Source organism: Haliotis rubra, unplaced genomic scaffold, assembly GCF_003918875.1.
Source record: "Haliotis rubra isolate DU_JTF1 unplaced genomic scaffold, ASM391887v1 Scf9, whole genome shotgun sequence".
Lineage (NCBI taxonomy): Eukaryota > Metazoa > Mollusca > Gastropoda > Lepetellida > Haliotidae > Haliotis > Haliotis rubra.
The window spans coordinates 2,600,124-2,618,240 of NW_025767634.1; the positions used below are offsets into that span (position 1 = coordinate 2,600,124).

Sequence of the window (18,117 nt, forward strand, 5' to 3'; positions counted from 1 at the left end):
CCTCCATTCAGGAGGCTGGAGACTTCTTTGAATTGCGAGATAATGTACAATGTATAACATTGTAATCTTTATAGAGAAATGTCACCCTATTCCCACCGAATGCAGTTGTAATCGGTTATTCAATGTCTAGAAGTGCCCAAGTGACAAGTCCCTATTCCAAAAATGATCTCATCGTGTTTTATTTCTGTTTTAGATATATTTTCTGAGCTTATTGCACAATGTTAATAAGTGACATGATCATCCACAGCAACAGTTATAGCTCTTCAAAGGTTATATGCATGTAAAAAGCATGAAAATGACATTGATTTAATATAGCTATTGTTGCAAAAATTATGTTATCTGAAATATACATACTCCACGGAATATAAAAAAATAAATTGGTAGTTGCTAATGACGTCTCATTAAGGTCTCTATTCCACTTAACCACAATGCCGGATCGAAGGTTCGTTTTTGTCTCATCAACTATTATTATGTTCTTGGCTTGTGTGGAGAAATCTGGATGTGGACAATAGACTGAGTCAAGTTCGTTACGGTTGTTGTGTGAGGGTATTTTCACAAATGTATTCTTCCTCGTGAAAAGGTTAAAGATAATTACTCAATTTATGTCTAAAAATATCCATTAATACTTTCTTCTGAACTCATGTCAATTTCTGTCTCCTGCATCCAGAAAACGTACATTCCATTTCATGTAAATGAGTACAGCTATTTACATAATTACGGTAAATATTCACTAATTGTGAATACACTGTTGTCCGTTTCTTATCGAACAAAACTATGACACATATTGTTCGCAGGGTACAGAGTGGCACATGATGTTACTAATTACTGAACAATGACCTTTGTGGTTCCTCTAGGCATCCTCTGCCCACCAGGTTGTCAATATTGCCAATATTGTCTAACCATATCACTGTACATATTTGGCCTAAATCTGATATCGCTACTGTCACACAGACACACGTTTGAAGGTGTTGCATAAGATGAGGAGGCTGTTGAAGGGGCATGGTCGCTGCTAGGCAGGGTTGCTTCCCAGTGTGGCGTTACATTGATGCAATATGAGATAAATGATCATGATGGTCACTGGAACACAATAACGTATGCATAATCGCCGATATGTTGTAACATACACAAGGAAGGCATAAAGCAACGCATCATCATCAATAAACTTGGTAGTTTCTGATTAAAATTTTTGAGTTCTACCAAAAGTTCAAATATCATCTTGGTGTTTTTAAGAGCTTCTGTAGGGCCGTTTTAATAACACAGTGAACAAATATTTTCTATTGAAATCAAATTCTGTAATCATATTGATATTATTCGGATCCTCTAATCACGTTCCATTGCATTCCCCTTTTGACCAGAACGTGGCATCGTTCGAAAGTCCAAACTGAAACAATATCATGCACACATCAATAAAATCCAATCATGTGTGAAATGACACATAAAACAAGCTGTTTCACTACTGCAGTCATTATCTGCTATAAACGACCTGGTGCTTTTGTTATTTAGTCAATGTTTGACCACAGCTGTAGTTCCAAGCGTACTGTACAGTGTTAAGCCACCGCTGGAACACTTCAGTTAAGGGCCTCAAACGCCTGAAAATTGTTCACCATCTCTGATGATTTAAACAGGGATTTTTAACAGGAGGTTTTTTTAACAAAGTAATATATGCTCCAAGCAGTTACACAAATATTAAACATTTTCATGGTTTTCGCGCTGTTTGCTATTAAAGGTCGTGACAACGTGATTAAGTAATCTCTAGAATCTCAACAGTCCTGCTTCTTTCACAAACCGTAGAAGCTTTTCATTCCCTGACATTCCTGAACATAAAATTTACTTATGTTATGAGATGTTCCGGTAAAACAATCAAGTGACGCGCAGGAAAGACATATGTATTTGGGCGGTTGCCTTTGAAGACTCCTAAAAGGTGTTGCCGTGTTAATTTATTACTATTATGACAATCAGTATATGGCTTGAAGCTTTCAGGGTTGTCTAGCGTAAATCAACCTCCAGATTTCGTCCCGAAATAATTTAAGGTTCTAAGATGGCTTTGCTCCCTAAGGTTCCTCATTACGTAGGTTTAACCTATGCCACGTTAAACACTTCTACACCACCTTGTAAGTACCTCGATACAGTCGGAGCACGTCCTCCAGCTTTGTCAATGTCAGGCTGAACAAAATACTGGATTATAAATGTTATTAAAAGATTGAAACTTTTGAACACAAAGTTGAACCTGCTTTTTTTCGGTAGTGCTACTGGGTGCTTGAAAAAGCCAGAGACCTTGTCAGTGTCATGGTGAGGATCCTTCACTTGTTGCTACTGACGAGCAGAGGTCTATTATTGACAGGAGGTTCGCCCCTGCGTCATGGTGTTATATTAACAGGTCTTCCTTGAGGCTCATTATATCTGCTAATTGTAACTCTTATCAATTTATAATTAGAGAGCAGACACGGCCAGGGTCATGAACTGCTGAGAGCCTCGATAGGCACACCAAGCACATCTCTCCAAGACCAGCTGCTGAACTGGAAACGTTGCCCATATCATACTTTACACAAACTCCACCAGAACAAATAGTTTAGTATGACACCCTTGCCCTCTTCTACCACTGACCCACATCGCGTGAATGTCCCATTACACATTTGTGGACACTGGGATATGTGCACATGAATGTATGATTGCTTTGGGTTCATTGTTTCGACATAATGTAGAGTTAATATTTAATATATCTGAAGAGTAGCCCGAGTGAACAAAATACTCCCCGTTCTAGTTATACATGAGCATACACGTGTTGTCGAAGCCTTTGCGAGCAGTTTCAATGTTCTCTCGTGTCATCATGGAAGTTCCTGGATGACATTTCCACTTCTCAGCCTGTATGTATGTCGTCAGTCTGACCTCCTTGGATATAGTGTCCAGTTATGTCTGCTATGTGCCTGTCGTGAGTCTGACACCCCCATGCTGTGCACTGATATGTGCGTGTGGCGATACTGACTATATATCCTCTTCGTGTGATCGCTTCTGGCCAGTAACACGAACCCTGGACATCGGTCTCTGACAGGCGTGTCCAGTCGTGAAATGGCCGAAAGGGGTCGTTTCTTGGGCATACGAGATCATAGTTACCAGTGATAGGGGCACTTGGACAATACAGGCGCTGATCTGGAACTGGAGGTTGAAGAAGGAACCCGTAGGGAAGATTGTGTTGGGTCGGTTACAACCAGCGACTCTTGGCCAAGATACTTTGAAATATCTCTGGAATTCCATCCCTCATAGATGAACATCCTTAAATGCAACCCTTGAAGTCAGATACTTTTAGCAGGATCATTTACTCTGACTATCAGGATGACAGTTCTACCAAACAAGTAATAAACTATGGCTTTATCGTTTTATTGTAACAGATGTAATCCCAAGTTCTTAAAAGAGATCCTGATAACATCTCTCAAATGTTTGTGTGATATATTGATGTAACTACGGTAGTTGTCTGAACCCAGTAAATCACTGACAACATCTCTCTGTGTGTTGGTCAGTTTACATAGATGATCCCTCTTGATCCTATGTGCTCATTGCGTGGCTTGGGTCTAGTGGATCTGCCTAACCCTGAGCACAACAATCCAAGGTTTCAACTGGTCAGCTCTCGGGTGACCACAACTCTATATCATTTACCCCAGTGCTTCTGCTCAACAAAAGCCCTCGTGGACACAAGTCATTGTTGATTCAGTGCTATTGAGGTGCCACTGGGAGTCTTTTATGGGAATTTATTATCAGGAAGCATTAATTAAAGATCATTGCTGGATTACACCGGCCCATAAGTGCCATTGTTTTTACCATCTACTCCAGCTAATGGTTAAGCTTAGAGTACAAATTTCCCAGGGCTGTGTTGAAGAAAGGTCTACCGTGTATTTGACAATGATCAGTTCTAGGAGGAATCGTAACTTTCACCTCATCCACAGCATCTTATGACAAACATAATAACAACGACATGTAGATCAATTATTTTTTTAATACACAGTTGATACATGAGCAGCTTCGAACATTCTGCTGCGGTAAGCCCGATGATCCGCCTCGCATTTTTCTTCACAAGAAAGTGATGAGGAATTTGGTTCAGTGTTACAGTGTGATGGGGATTGCTGCCAAGAAGAATCAGAAACAGGTTTCCTGTGTGGAGTGTTACCCCGTGTCTGTATGACGGGACCCTGTCAGTGAGCCATCTCCCTGTCCCTGTTACCTTGACAGTCCATGAATCAGAGGGGTCAGCACCACAGCCACTATCACTTTTCAGTGTCGACTCACCCCACCTGGGGGTTATGTATGGCTAAGCAACACGTGGGAGATGGGACGACTGTTGAAGATGGATGAAGATCTCAATTGCATGGTTACTGGACGACTTCGAGAAGGTGCACAAGAACTTCCATAACCCCAAGTCCAATGTTGTTCTAGAGGGATGGGCACGAGGAGTCATTATGGGTCGAACAAGTCCCAAGCAAAATGAACATCCTCAGTTGGATGGCAATGGAAACGGAATACTAAAGTCCAGCTCAATGCGCTTTTTAAAAGAATACGTTCTAAACAAAGAATATGCAAACAAACAGGCCATATTTTGGTATGATCTTTTTTGTGTATTATCTGTTTGTGTTATACGGTACGGACAGCGTTTTGGGCGCTTTCTGAAAATTCTGACCGAAAACTCTTCTAGGAGACAAAAGGCACGCTTCATCATTTTTTTTGTCAAGTGACTCCTGTACCCATTTAAGCGAAATGTTTACCACCGTCATGTTTAAGATTTAATACCCTAACATCTCATTAAAATTCCAGACTCTCCGTCTGAAAAGAGTGGAAAACGATCCATATGAAAATTACCACTGCACTTACTCCCTCGCCTCGTTAGTTTCTGATTGCTTTTGGACAGTTACGTTAGCAACACATGAAATAAATTCCAGTGACTTGTCAACGAATACTGGGATAGTGTTACGTTCTTTAAATCACAGCCTCCTAAGATTTCCAATATTAAAAGGATATCTATAATATCAAAATCAATGCATTCCATAGCTCCAAGTAGACTGTGGAAAGTGAGTTCTTGGGCTAAAGCTGGTTAAGATTGTTGTCGGGTGTCACTTGTGGGATTAATTCCTCAAGTAGCAGGGTCAGCAGATGTCCCCAGCTGGAATTGAGATTGAAATACGATCTGGGTTGCAGATTAGGATAAGAAATACAGGTAGTATTAAGTCTGGTGTAGTGTGGCCCTTGCTCTCATCCACTCGGGAACATCACAGTGGTGTGAGAAAGGTTTATCTTGCATGGTCACCTCTCGCCCTGTGATAATAAACGTCATATTTTCTGATGGATGTGCAGGTCTTGGGTAAGCGAGGGTGACAAGGAGGGGGTATCATGTCGTCATTACGTTATGTGCACAGACAGGGTTATTGGAAAGAGGTTAATGTGTGATTTGAGAGGAATGGCGTGTCGTTGGTATATTTCTACTGCCGGCAGGTACATCGTGAGTTAGGTCAATGCTTATGAGGCTGGAATGCAGGGGTGCATATTGTCATAATTATATGATAAGCAATAAAATGAATATAAGGTATGAATTGCTAATAATTGCAAACAGTATATGACAGTAATGACTAATGATGATTATGATGATGAGTATGCTGTTGGTGGTCATACTTGAGTCTGGATGTACTGGAATATGCCAACATATTTATTTTGTGGATGGAAACAGATACAAATGGTAGCTAATTATTGACCTATTTTGTTGGGATAGTGAGGATCCACGATTGATGCTTTTGTGACGGATAGTTTTTCAACTTCACATGCATAAATATATATTTATGAATATGAATATTTCCAGGAATTAGAGGGAAATGGTGGACATGGTAAACCTGTACTAGCCTTTTACAAGCATATTATTCTTCTCCGATTTCCTGCTACGCATATGGTTCCTACCACTTTAATGGAAGATCTTCAAGTATATTCTTCTGAGAATACCACAGCGGCATTGGCTATCTGCTTTGCTATGAGGTATATAAACGATATAAAGTATCTGTGTGCTTGTGTCTGAAGAGTTGTCTAAATAGCTGTCACCAGTATTTTTTCTCGATGCATCATCCGTTTTCATTTGTCATATTAGTGTCACAACAGGCCGCCAAAAGTCGTAAAAATGTTTCATATAACTTGACTTCTCCTTTGCTGTCTCCCTTGTCTTTGAGGGAAACTCTGTTACACTATGCGTGGCATCCACAACTGAAGTTCAAAAGTGTTCCTGTATATACTGTACTTTATTACCCTTGTTAACTATTCTTGATACTGATACTTTCAAGGTACAGATTGCATTGAGGCGATTGCTAATGATTCATTAGCAATAACAATTCTGATAAACATCAGAAAATATATGTAAAAATGAAAATACAAATAACAACGAAAAGCTAATATGGATAAGTAGGTCTTTACTGATGTAAATACACATTGTAAATCGTAATATTTCGGTTTTGATTCGACGCATCATATGAATGGAAATTGTACATTTTTATTCCGTAAACGTATGAAATCCCTCAACTGAAATACTTTTATGAAATGTTAATTATGTGCATATTATTTCTAGCTTCACTGTATAGAGGCAAGGCATATAACGAGATGTGAACTATTGTTTTTGATACTGCTTAAATTCAGTTATAATCACGTTAAAATGCATTTTCTGCTCTTCACTCTTTTATAACTGTTGTGGCATTTTCTGCATGGGATGGCGTCAGTTTTTAAAAAAACATCACCCTGTAATAGCTATTGTAAATAGCATTATTCTAAAAAGTGACAGTTATTTACGCACCAAAGCACTCAGTGCATGATATAGGGTCTTTGTTTGCTATACCTCTTTTTAATGTTTTGGTTTTCTGTGCTCATGTCAGACATTTGTGTCTGCGTTGTGTATGTTGCCTCGTGTAATCTTTAGTTTTCATCTGGCATGTTTAAATATGAGCTCTCTATCACTCAATGAATATCGTATAGCCATTCTGAATGAATTGCTCCCATACTTTGTTGCTGCCCCGATGGAAGTAAACTTGATGCATACGTTGATAAGTGACAGTTTTATAAATCATCAATTTAGTTCTTGCTGTAATTATTTTCACATAACCATCTCGTGTACACTGCTTTATGGTCATTTACATGCAACACAGGGATTATGGTCATCAAAGAGGTAATCGTGACAGGTACATCATTCATTGCAATAAACGTTCATAGCCAATACACCCGGGTTAAATGTCAAAGGTTTAGTACACAAGTGATAGCGAAAAATGCCACCGAGAATAAATCCGACCAAAATGATAAAATATATAGAATGCTTTATGACATGTTGACTTTTATCATGATAATCGCCTAACCTTCCTTTTCTGATATATGACAAAATTGGTTGCTACTAAATAGCAAACCAGTGATAATGAAAAATAATTATCCGGATTTTCTGACAGCTTCAGTTAGTGTTGCAATAGGTACGGAGGAAAATGTTCACCTTGTCTCACACACCTGATGCTAGTGTAACTCTCCCCTAAATTTTAAATGCTACTCCTCCTTCTCGTTTGCGTTTGCACACCTGTCGGCAATGTGATCAATCAGTGAGAGCGTCCTCTACCTGTACCTGTCAATCATACGTCGCGCGTGTCACTTGCAGGTAATATGCATCACTGTCACCTGGGCAGTCTTGTTGACCAGGCTTGTAAATTACTTATCTGCTCTAATGATTGACAGTGTGACTTAGCACAACCATACTGGTCCTTGTATATAAATCTTTATGAAAATCAAAGAAATTTTGTGCACAGTTCAACTGAACCATCTTTTGATGCAAACTTCATTATTTTTATTAGGATTAGATAAATCATAATGATCTATTTTCAAACCTGTCACATTATTTGGATAGAACCAGTTAATTTGTATGCATATCTAAACGTACCTGTTTATCATTTATACATTCCTTCAAATTTTGGACGAACGTTTAAAAGTGTAAATGTTCTGAATTTTAAAAAATTCGTATATCCTGATAAGGTAATGCAGATAGTTACTACTATAGTGTCGGCGTCTCCATGCTCATCTAAAATCTTTGGGATTAAGTAATATTGAGAATTCATTGTGCATTGGTGGAAGTTTATTGTTACAGTTAGTTGAAAATAACACCGCATATTATTCATAGGCATCTACTGTAACCCGTAGGAATAGCGCTTCTGTCCTCGGGACATCATTTAACTCCTTCAGTGAAGAATGTACGTCGCCACTTTTAAGTGATTTGAGTCAGATTAGGAATTATTTTTTAAATCCTGTTGATATAACGTCAGCGTCTGAACATTTAGTTCGAAACATTAATAAATAAGATCAATGCATATATTTTCTTGGTCATTTGCGCATTCCTCTAGATCTCTGCTGTGTGTTTCTTCTAACAGAAATCTGGTTTGGGTTCAAATTCCAGATTAGACCTGCTTATGATGGGTTGGGTTTGCGAGCACCAAATATAATATTTTGGGCATGCCTCCCATATAAAGCAGTCACCAAAATACAACTGAAATGGGATAAAAAAGAAGAAGACAAAAACCACTTAACGTTTTTATTAAGCAGGGGTAAGAGTGAGTGAGTATGGTTTTACGCCGCTTTTAGCAATATTCCAGCAATATCACGGCGGGGGACACCAGAACGGGGCTTCACACATTGTACCCATGTGAGGAATAGAACCTTTAACCACTAGGCTACCCCACCGCCCCAGCAAGGGTAGGAGACAATCTATTTCCACAGTAGAAGCGTATTGTTTCCAATTCGTTTTGTCGAAGGTACGGAATCTATCGAAAATCTATAGTTCGAGTTATCTATAGTTCGAGACAAGCATGACTGCTAACATCAACCTGGATTTGTCCAGGACTAGCATCTTTTTAAACGATATATCGACTAAAAGTAGTAAATGTGTTTTATTGTTTATAACAAGCTGACAACCATTTGAATTGAAATGTATGGAGATATATGTGAAAGGAAACTCATATGCTACACACAGCTCTATATTTCTCATAACAAGTAAACTGGGCTATATTAGTCTATATATATATGGCACATGCCTCATCGTAATGTAATATTCTATACACACTATACACTGAAACAGTATGAAGCATTTTCAAATAGCACTATGGCATGGTCTTTCACAATACGATCTTATTACTTTACTCAAGTAATGTGGCCGACGACTGTTTTCCGTTAATCCCGTCTATTTGACATCGACAGTAATTATCTAATTACATTTTGTCCAAACCTCATTCATTTTATTTAAAGGGAAACAACTCCATCTAAAATGCCGACATACCGCTAATCAGGAGTCTTCCGGGAACAATGGAAGGGTTTTTCAATGTTGGGATATGGAATAGTGCATGAAATGTATACTCCCTGTGAATAGCCATGAACCATTCAACTTATAAATCGGCATGACGTCGATTTATCTTAGACGTTTTTGCACAATTTGTTGCGGTAGATGATATTACTGTTCACCGCGGAATGGATAGCTTCACAGTAGAGGAAAATCAATTGAATACGTGCAGCAAGTTTCAGGATATCATGTTTTAATCTTTATAAGCAGTTCGTCTATTGATCGATATGATGCTGTCTGAAAGATGCTTCATCCGTTATGTTCATTTAACACATGTGAGAAAAGATGAAGATTCTCTCTTGTTTCGCAAACATGTGCATGCTTTCGAATTGTGAAAAACACTTTGTGAAATTAGAACTTTAATAGATCATCTTGCCCATAAGCACAAATAATGTGATCAGCGGTGTAAAGACTATCTTTACTGGGCTTTTTAAAAGAAGTGTATAAAACAGAGATAGTGATATCAATTCCTTAATGATGTTAAGCTATATGTTAACATTATGTGGGCAAAGGAAATGCTAAACAATATTTGATAGTGGATGAAAAATGAAACAAAAGACAAGTGGTCATGCGATGGTGGTACATCTGATACGGTATCATGTTGTATTTCGAGCCTTAAGATTGAAGCGGTTATTTTCAGTCTAACAGCGTTTTGATAACGTTTGAAATGTTTGGCCAGGTACAATTCGATAACGTGTATATTTCTTTTGAGGGCAGCATAGTTTCTGTTGGCTTGTTATTGCTCTTTCTGTGGGCTATCTTTGTCCAGTGCAACGAGAATCCTTGATTAATATTGCATAATCGTTTGTTTCGTGTTTGGGTATGATGCTCTGTTGTATACGATGGTATCTGGCTACCAATTTGGCTATGTAAGACAACATTCACCTGTTTATACAATCAAGCAATAATAGCAGTGGCAGAAATGAGATAATATATATATATATATTTGTTCCAGTGTACTTGTATATATTATTGGACATTGCGGGGTGGTGGTGTAGCCTAGGGGTTAATGCATTCGCCGAAGACCCGGTTTCGATTCCCCACATGGGTACATTTCTGGTGCTCCCAGTCGTGATATTGCTCGAATATTGCTAAAAGCGGCGTAAAACTAAACTCACTCACTGTTGGACATTGCTATCAAAATATTACGTTTATGTGTTCCACGTTCAGCAAGGGTTGTCATCACTGGATGAACATACACATAACTGTTTTCTTTAACATAGAACGTACACTGTTTCTATCTGATGCTTAGGTTTCATCAGCTGAACTGCATAAATGACGTCTTTCTTAATATCTTAACGAGAGATATTAATTCATCCCTGTAAATCATGTTCAGATAACCACGAAGCCTAATGTGATTGAAGTTCATTGTTTTATACAATCATGTAAATAGACTCCGACACGATGTACATTGCATTATGAAATACACAAGAGGATCAGCTGATAAATTTCTCGCACAGCTCTTCAACATTGATTATGGCATTCGCTATCCCTCGGCCCCTACAGACACGGAAAGCATGTGAAACACACTGATAGTCTCCGTATGATTGAGTAGGGCACTAAAGAAAGTTCTCTCACGGGTAATAAGGCCGGATTAATTATCACAAATGGTTTAGATTCAAATCCATGCTCTGTGATGTTTATGTGTTTAACGGGACGACCGATACTGACACAATCCAGGTTTTCGGTTTTTACGAAAGATGCGATTGTAGGTTGACTTGAGATCATGGAAAATGATTTATACCTTACTGTAATTGGATAACTTAAATGGATTAATATATTACACAAGAAGATAGATTGGAAAATAATTAAAAGGAACTTGATTTGAGAGCTTCGTTTAAGAGGTTACTCCTTTGTCGATTTCTTTTTAAAAATCTTTCCTTACTTGTCATGGGCTTGTGGTCAGGTTCCATTACGTTTATAAGTGAGTGGCAAATTGATCGGGGATTGATTGCTATTGATGGGATAACATAATTTAATGTTTAAATTGTTCCATTGTCCAAACTTTAACCATTATCGCAAAACGCGAATTACAATGACACCCTTTACAATATAGTGAATCCCAGACGCAAATGATAATTAAATGTAGACAACTTCAATGTTCGATCTCACAAAATATATTACACCTGACTCATTTCAGTAGACATCATTTAAAATTAGAGCTATTTTATAATAAATTCGTTAAAGTAAGCAACGATGTTGAAATCGGATTCACGAATAGAGATGGGAGGAGCTTCGAAAGGGATATAGTTTGGGCGGAGCTTGTACTGTATTTTGACCTATGCGCCAAGCAGGATAAGATACATCTAAAAACGTTTTGTTTTTATGAATTAGAGATTGGATATAGTGCCATAATTTTCGTAAGAATGTTAAAATTAAGATTAAGAAAATCCTTCTCAATGTCACAATACCAGATACATTCAGAACGATAGACTGATTTTCTCATTATTCATAAACATATATGATTAACCAATTATCTTAATTTAATAATCATGGTTCTGAACTCAATTTTTTTTTCTGTCAATTTTGTAATTGACATCAGAAGAAGTCATTCCATACCATTCGACGCGGATCGTGTTCGTTTCATTCTTGCAGTCACTGACATAATAACTGTCATCGTCAATTTCACACACACGGCTTACACGTGCATGACAGACGCCTGTGTGCTCTTTATTGACGCACGTGTGAGAGTTGAAATGAACCTTCGTAGTAAGTTACGTGAATGAAACTTACCTTCTTGTCGGAGATAGCAAATGAATTATTTAAAATGAAATCGATATCATACATATCACCAGTCATTATTTTAAATCAATTTCGATTCTCAAAATATACATAGCTCTTTCACTCAACAAATGTAAAAATCTCCCAAAATACATCCAAATATAAACTAGACAGTCTCACTTGACATCCATTCAATAATACTCGTCGTAAAACTGTCACAGGTTATTCGTGTTATGTATTAGAAAATTGCAATTTTTACACATGATAAATTGATGGTGATTTATCACCTTATGCAAGATGCCACAATAGATCACGTGACCTTCATTTCCCTACATTCCCTGGTGTATGTTTAACTTGCCAATCAGGAAAGACCCAACCACAAAACACACTCTCTTGTATGCCAACGACAACTCAACCCTCTCATTTTCTCTTCACTTCGACTTTTCCAACGTTATCGATATTTGTAAATTACAAATTTCAGAAAATGCGCGTTTATTGTCTGTGTGTTGCTTATAAGTGATACTTCTGGTATCGTGTTTCATAGTTTCGTTCCCGCTCAGACCGGGTGGCGCCTGAATATGTAATTAGCAACGAGTTGGCTTCAGCAGGCCTACAACCAATCTGTATGTCTCGCTGCAACTGAACAGTATTTCTGAATTTTTCATTCCCTGGGATATTATATTTAAAAGAAGCATTACAAATAATCATATTGTATCGAATGGCAAACTCTCGTTATTTCATTTGAAAACATGCGTATTTATGGTGTGTATTAATGTAACGATATTCATGATTTTTTACTGAAATACTGATAAAATTTAATTTATTGCAAATTAAATAATTATGGTTGATGTATAATTTGTAACTTTGGTACTCTCTGTAGCTGTGATTGGCGTGAAATTATCAAATATCAAAGCCAAGTTTTCGTTTTCTGAAATCACACAAAGAAATGACTTCATTTAACGAAATAACCAGTTTTTGTGAAATCACATGAAGATTAAATTCAAAATATACATGTCAGAAGTGTTGACTCTATGTGTGTTTTAAAGAATTAACTAACAATGGAGTTGTTTGTGAAGCTTTGAGATTAATGTTCCGGTGTTCAGACCATGGATGTGAAGGCATATTCATAGAGTATACATCACAAATACCTTATTTATTATTACATTACCAAGGAACTAGTCATTTTAAATTCCCAATATTGGAGATAATTGTATGACAATGTATTTTTCCATCTTCATGACATTATTTTTTATCAGCTGTGACTAATTTCGTTCACACTGAAAGCGTTACTGATATACCAATACACTTGTTTTGTCAGATATGCTAGGTTTCCGTTAGCCGTGATATTCTATCATCAACATTGGTCTTATATACTCTTAATTGTGAACTTAAATTTGGAATACCCACTTTTGACCTTCAGGAGAAGATAAATTTAAGTATGAGACAGACTGGATAAGAGTAATTTCATATCCAACATAACTTGAAAAATCTCCTTTAGTATACCAGCTGTTGTCTTAAGGAGAGAACCGTTTAGTAGCAGTGAGAACGACTTTACATTTGTTGAAGTCATATGCAAGTGGGTTTTATAAATTTCGTTAATTTACTTTTGAATTGATGATACGGTCTTGTTACTGAAACAAAACCGCAAAAAATGATAATATATATTCTAAAATCTCCTCTTGAAAAGAACTTTAGAAATAGGAAACAGCATCAACATTTGTTTTATAAAATAACAGTGATTTATCACCTGTCCTATAGCTTTCGTTCCATGGTCTTTAAACGCGCGAGTTCAGTGCCCGCACTTTATATTTATATTTGTTTTAAATATACACATTAACCACTTTGCTGCTAACACAGTCATAGAAAAACACCATCTGCTAACGAACACATTGTCTGTACTACTATACTATGATTATATCTGAAATAAGTTATTCAGATAATATCAAATGCCTTCTTCCTCAGCACGGTTGCATTTTTTAAAACGTTCCACCCTCTAGGGAAATACACCGAAGCCAAGTGGGTTAAAGGCAAATTTAACAAGCGATGTTTTGACATGACTTATATTGTCTACATCATCTTATTTAAGCACCTCCCTCTACAAAGTCCCTCAGGGCAAAAGCTTTCTACCGATCTCTCAGATAAACTGTTTCTATAAACGTATGCATGATACCAGAAAACAACATATTCTATCGCAATAGCTGTGATATATACCAAGATGGGATTTACTTTCCTGTGGACTAACGCGATTTTATACCGATAAAAGTGGTTCGTATTTAACAGTTGATGTGGAGATTGTTGGACCGAAATAGCCACCAATGAAATTAGCTGTCTTATATTCTGAAAAGAAGCTTTCTCTTTTTATGTCAATCAGTAATTTGTAAACAATTTGTATTGTAGTCATGTTCATGTGTTTATCCACCTATTGGCACTGACTATATGCGATATGGTCTGTTCTTAAATTCATTGTTAATGTACATATGCAACCGTACTATTGCTGACAATATGACGTTTCTCTCTAATTCATAGGTTATAAAACTCAAATATTGACATGTTTTTTCAGCTTTGTATATATTTGCACAATTTTTACATTATATTTTCGCTCTATTTCAGTCTCAAGAGAGCCTGTGAAGGGTATGTATGCCGCCTGAAACAAAAACAATCCGAATATTATAACCTGTAGAGAAGCGTTTTACAATGAAACTATACGTCCATATGACGTGCATAGGTATTTAAAGAGCGACAAAATCGGCACTGTGTCCCATTGTTGAAAATTTTATTACTCCTGGACATGAGCATGGTCAAATGTTTGTCAAGACACAAGTAATAAATCCGCAATAAATATCTATGTCGGATTGATATATGTACTTCCATACGAATCATGAAATGTGCAATAAAATCTATAGATTTCCGTCCTTTGTTGTCGATTGTTTTACACGGGTGGAGAAATTCTGCGTTATCATTGTAGTAAGAATTAAACCTGACATGGCGTGCGGCAATTTATTACCATTGTACATCTAATTTTCTTGATTTACGTGTCGAAAGAAGGATATTTAGCCTCGACTAGGTTCTGATAAAATGACAAGGCGGAACCCTACTGTGAGAGCGACTAATCTTTAAAGTATACCTCGTCCAAATCCTCACCCGACGTACACCATTACCCTCCCCTAGTGTCAATCGGGGCAAGAAAAAACAGTCTAACGGAATTGGTGATTTATGCTTCTGATCGGACGTACAATAGAACCATGATCGGCTGCAATATATTGTGAATTTTGACATGAGTGGACATTATATATGGCTGTCTCAAGTGTCCGGCCTTCAAAACTACGTTTTTGTGACGTGAGGGGTAGGACAGGGCAGGGGTGGGGGTTGATCGCGTTTTGACAATACCCCTGGAACCAGAGCCTCCCTCTTCCACGTCACTGGCTGAGCCTTCCCCGACCGTCTTTGAAATTGCCCCTTTTTTGTCGTCTAAAATAACGCCCCTACCCTCCCCGCCTTCACCCCACACCCTGCCTCTATTGTTCAACTACCATGATTCTGTTTATTGACCACGTCCGTCCCGAATGGTATTGTCCACTCCAGTGTGAAACCCTGTCCAAGCACTCCTGGTTTATCTAACATACATCTAAAACAAAACCATTTCCTGAAATTCTCCTTGTCATTTATAACAGGGTATCAATTCTCCTTCTACTCCACCCATCCTTGTTCTGTAGCTCCTCCTTACTCTATGTGTTCATGTGGTACCAACCTTTGAAAGGACCACTTTCCTATAGCTGCACACCCTCCTAACTCACAAGCTACTTATTTGACCACATCACCCGATACGACTGTTCATACCATTCTTCTCCTTAACTCTACTTCTTCCTCTAATTTAGATCCACCCTTTAATTATATACGTACTTCCGTTGGGTTATAATTCGTTACATTACAGAACACCAATTCCATTACGACCGTTATTACTTTGACCCGATTGTAATAACCTGGTAATAACACCTGATGTGATGACTGATTTTCAGTGAGCCATTCATGTAATTTAAACCACTATTTTAACTTTGTACGCCCAATGCAATCTGTTTCGCCAAACAATCAAGACATCATATTTTATATGTACCATTAATGGTTTGTAGCTCATAGATTAACATATTCTTTATTCTGTACTTATTTGATGGTTATTAAACTTAATCCAAATACATATATAATGAAGTATAATTGACCCGAACGGTAGGTTAGGCAATGAAATATTTCATATTAACAAATTCAGAAACGAATTCCACTATAAAACAACTACAATCTATCATATTCCCCTATCCAGCTTCATAATCTTCCTTCATGAAGTATGGCACTTCTTGCCTGCCTCCCAAAATGCTTCCACTCTATCCACAAAAAACGTATCCACCCACACCCACAATCTCCCACCATCCAACACGTTTCACATGGGCCCAGTTCCTGACGTGTCAGAGACCATTTCTCACGGGGTCTTCCAAGAAAATTTTGTTTGCCGAATCAATCTTCCTTGAAAAATTGACACTAGTCATAATTGTCATTTCAGAATCAACTAATCAACTTTAAACGTTACGAACACAGAAAAAAATCATTTGTCGAGTAACAATTAGATATGTCAGAGATAGGCGTTGGGAAGTTAAGTCCTTCACTCTTCGAGAGATTAGAGGTGATGGGCTCCTTGCTCCTAGGATTGATGTAGTGGTTTGTTATGTTAATTGTCCGAGTATTCAAAGGGAAATATGAAGTGATTATGGTCATTGACCTGAAAACCATATAACGCAAATCGTGTCCCGAGGTACATAATCGACATTGTTTGTTCACGAACTTTGTGTATGCGGATCATTAAAAAATATAAACTTAACAAAGTCAATCTTATCATTTAGAATGGCCCTATTGTCAGAACACCTGATGTATTCAAGTACCATATTATGTATGGAAACGACACATCATAATCAAATGTTCATGCGAACACTATTTTGTATAGAAAATGACTCTTTAGTCACATTAGAAGCAGCTTCATGAATATAACACACATCTCAAAGAATTTAACTTTCAACTCACATTTGAAAACTAAAATGGTCGTTTTATTGGTTTGGCGCTCCCAAAATTTACATGTTGAGTCAATGATAAGTCCGTTCCAAACATTGAAACAAACGCAACTCCTTTGATACCATCAACCCACTCAAAAAGCCGCTCCCATAGGAATTCGGTACCTGAAAACACTCCATAAACCAATGTCATTTATACATGATCTAACCAGCCTGAGAGTCATAGGGATCTGTACAACATACAAATTCCCACCTTGGTCGTATTACATTTAACTCGCCTATACCTACATTAACATATTTCAGCTACACATACAAATACAGGAAGATGCAATGTTAACTTGCAGATTGTTTGGCCCTCGTGGTTAATTAGGACTTTGGTCATCTTTACGAATGTCATCAAGTCATTCTGTTCAACTAGGCACCACAAACCATCACTTCAGGCAACACGAAGACAACACACAGTATATTGTCGAGAAATCGATCGTACCATAACCAAATAAGTGTTTACGTAAATTGCTTTAGGATTCCACTTTTTTACGTAATTTTCTTTTTCTGAGCCGCATGACTAGAATGCTAATGTTTTTACTTACAATGTCTGTCAGATTCGTTTGAAAAAGAATTCCCTAAACATTGTCATACACGGTAATTGTACAGGATAGATAATTATGGAAATTACCAGAATTCGTTACGTAAGAAAGGTGTTATCGATTTTTAAAGTTTTGTAGAAAAACAACCGTTCCAGTTTGCCTTTCTTTAAAGACAAATGACAGTGAAATGCAATTTAATACTGATGTGTCACTATTTTAACGGAAACAGTTTACTCCCAACTTCAATATCGAAAAACTCGGTGATTGGTACTGTTTAACCGAAAATTTAATCACCTCGTACTCGTATTTCTTGTACGTATATATCTGTGATCTAGTCATTAATTACAAAGCTAGTTTGGGAAAACTTACACAAAATGCAAGTTTG

General features: G+C 37.4%; 1 long non-coding RNA gene across 1 annotated transcript in view; it reads left to right on the plus strand.

The window, feature by feature from the left end:
• Positions 1-15,002, plus strand: part of LOC124263873 — a 46,251-nt gene extending 31,249 nt beyond the window's left edge. The window contains exon 3 of the long non-coding RNA XR_006894980.1: positions 14,705-15,002. This is a non-coding gene — a long non-coding RNA (uncharacterized LOC124263873). The remainder of the gene's footprint in view (positions 1-14,704) is intronic.
• Positions 15,003-18,117: the final 3,115 nt, after the last annotated feature.